We start from the raw sequence: 3,466 nt of genomic DNA on the forward strand, positions 1-3,466 counted from the left end.
TCATTCAGCCTTCTGAGCTTTCTGGGCATACTTGGTACCTAGCTAGCCCCAGCAGCTTTCTCGTCCACTGCTTTTTTGACACCCGGAGCAACTATCTGTCTTGTCACAACAGCAAGATGATCCAAAGGAGGATACTCAGAGAAACTCAAAACAGGAATCAGGAACCAGGAACCATATCAATGGCAGCATCACCAAATTTCAACTATTTAGGACCATCTTCCATCTTCTTACCAGAATGGCAATCAATCTTTTCTTTTGGTTTTGCAAACTTGCCAGAAATGCAAGCTCTGTGATCATCTAGTACAGAGGGGTAGCCAGCACTGATTTGTCCTGGATGGCTCAGGATCATCACCTGAGCGGTACAATCCGCTGCTTCCTCTGGTGTGTCAGTTTTGCTGTCATCAGCCACGTTGTTACTACACACATATTTTAAATATATATAACTAATTACATATATATGTAATTAGTTATAGATGGACACAATACCTTTATTTAATTTATTTTTTTATGTGGTACTGAGGGTCAAACCCAGTGCCTCACTCCCCAGTGCCTCACACATGCTAGGCAAGCACTCTACCACTGAGCCACAACCCCAGCCCACTACACACATCTTTGACAAACACGTTCTTCACATTAAAGCCCACATTGTCCCTGGGAAGAGCTTCACTCCAAGCCCCATGTTGCATTTCAACAGACTGTACTTCAGCTGTGAGAATGACTAGAACCAACATGACCACCATGCCAGGTTTGAGCATACCAATCCTCACTTGGCCCATAAGGGACAGTTTCAACACCATTAATTTTGAAGATATCCTGGAGGGAGAAATGCAAGGGCTTGTCAGTTGGATGAGTTGGTGGTATGATGAAATACAGAGTTTCATGCAGCATGATTCCACTGGCATTGCTCTCTTTATGGATGACCTTCCATCTGTTGAATCAAGAGATGTTGGTTTACTTGACTGCACCATGTTGTTACCATTCTAACCAGAAACTGGCACAAATGCTACGGTGTTAGGGTTATAGCCGAATTTCTTAATGACTATAACCTTAATGATTTCCTGGTATCTTCTGGCTGTATGTGGTTCAGTGGAGTCCATCTTGTGAACATAAAAAATTAATGGTTTTAGCCAGGTGTGAGGGCACACATCTATGATCCCAGTACTCAGGAGGCTTAAGTAGGAGGACCACAAATTTGAAGTCAGCCTAGGCAACTTAGTGAGAACCTGTCTCAAAATAAAAAATAAAAAGAGAGAGCTGGAGTTGTAGCTCAGTGGCAGAGATACTTACCTAGCACATGCGAGGCCCTGGGTTCAATCCTCAGTGCCACATAAAAATAAATAAATAAAATAAAGATATTGTGTCTATCTACAGCTAAAGAAAAAAAATTTTAATAAAAAATATAATAACAGGCGGATATGTAGTTCAGTGTGTGAAGCATGGGTTCAACCCCCAGTAGTATATATATAAAAAAAAAGTTGTTTCACACCTAGTATGTAAACCAGAAGTTCATGCACATATACCTGCTATTCTTAGAGAGACCAGCTTCAGATTCACTAACACCAGCAGCAACAATCAGGACAGCATAGCCAGTTTGAGATATGCCTATAATCATGTGTTCAATAAAGTCTCTGTGTGGTAGACATTAATGTTAGTCACATAATACTTGCTGATCTCACATTTCCACAAGGAGATATCATTGGTGACACAATCTCATGCATTGCTTTCAGTTTAATCAAGACCCAACCTACTTGAAGGGAGTCATTTCCTAACATAGCAGCCTTCTCAAAATTTTCCTTTTTTATTTTCCCATTATGTTTGGAGACCAAATGGCCAATGATGGCAGACTTGCCCAAATCTCCATGTTCAACTGAAATAGGATAAAAGAAATAAAAAATAGGTAAAAAGGAGGCAAAAGAAAAGACAAAGAAACCATGATTTTAATCTAAAAACCTTAGCTAAAGATCTACAGACCTTTGCTCCCCAAGCCAGTTCTCTCTGCCAGTCCTGTCACTCCCTGATTTCTGGGAAATCTACAGATCTTCACTTACAATCTTAAAGTTACTGGAAATTTAACTACTTTTAAAAATTTTTCTGTACACTATTAATTAGTCCATTAATGCATGAATTTTTAGAATAAACTGAACAAAGGAAGACACAAGACCTAGGATATAGGTTATTTTTCCAGAAATCTATAATATAGAGTACTTTCTCAATGTGATCTATTGATCAGATAATGCAGAAGACATCAACCTAAGTATCTTGAAAATTGCCAGACTGCCATTTTGTGTATTGAACCCATAGCCTTATGCATGTCAGGCAAACACTGTACCACTGAGCCACATACCTGGCTCCACCATAAACTGTCTTGTAATCACCAGCCTGAGGTCATTCCCACAAACTTTCCCATCTACACCTTTCACCAAGTTTTCTTTAAAAGAAAAGCATGCGACCCAAAAGTGCACCTTCTCTTGAGGTAGCCCACGTTATCCCTTGAACATGCCTCTACTTTTCTAAATAAATCTCTATTTGTGTCTTTAACTAATACATCCTTAAATTCATTTCTGCAATATTTGTCGAGAACCCCATACATATCACTGGGTATGGTGGCACAGGACTGTAATCCCAGTGACTCTTGAGGCTGAGGGCAGGGGGATCCTCAAGTTCAAAGCCAGCCTCAGTAATTCAGTGAGGCCCTAACAACTTAGTGAGACCGTGTCTTAAAAATAAAACATGTAAATGGCTAGGAATGTGGCTCAGTGGTTAAGCGCACCCCTTGTAGGGAAAAAAAAAAAAAAAAAAAACTTACACTTCACTTGCCCTGAGTTGAGGTCCTCCTCTCTGGGAACTCCCCAACCTCCTCCTCCAACACAATGATTTTGATGCTTTGTTTTTCCATTTGACTTTGGTGTAGTGGTGGTTTTCATGACTCCTATGTTCTGGCAGCAAGCTCCTTCTGAAAAGGGAGTTAATTTTCTTAATTAACAATAATAGTCCCTTTAGGTAGCAACTCTTGTAAACTTTGCAACCATTGTTAAACTAACAGAAATCTTTTGTTTTGCTTGTCTTTACAGTTCTGGGGATGGAACCCATAGCCTCACACATACCAGGCAAGCACTCTACTTGAGCTAAACCCCTAATTCCAAATAGAGATCTTTTTGGATTATGTCACCCATGTCCCTGTCCTATTAAGCAGATTACAATAAAAATAACCTAAAATTTTCTTGATGCTATAGGATCAAGAATCAGACATCTGTCATCTTGGGTGTCTAAGTATGGCCTGCTAATACCCCAGAGGGAAGGAGAACCTGTCCTGAACACATCCAGTGAGATGGGACTGGAACTTAAGAACACTGGCATTGTTCATAGGTATATTCAAAATTTTTCAGGGTATCAGACTATAGTTCATGAAGCAGTTGTCAATGGATTTCATAAGGGGAACAACTAGACAGAGTCAAGTTGAAACAGA

The 3,466-nt window shown here is 39.9% G+C and overlaps 1 pseudogene; it reads right to left on the reverse strand.

Moving 5' to 3' along the window:
* Positions 1-2,924, reverse strand: LOC101966531 (elongation factor 1-alpha 1-like; annotated as a pseudogene).
* Between the last annotated feature and the right edge of the window lie 542 nt (positions 2,925-3,466).

Source organism: Ictidomys tridecemlineatus, chromosome 11, assembly GCF_052094955.1.
Source record: "Ictidomys tridecemlineatus isolate mIctTri1 chromosome 11, mIctTri1.hap1, whole genome shotgun sequence".
In the NCBI taxonomy this organism is placed as follows: domain Eukaryota; kingdom Metazoa; phylum Chordata; class Mammalia; order Rodentia; family Sciuridae; genus Ictidomys; species Ictidomys tridecemlineatus.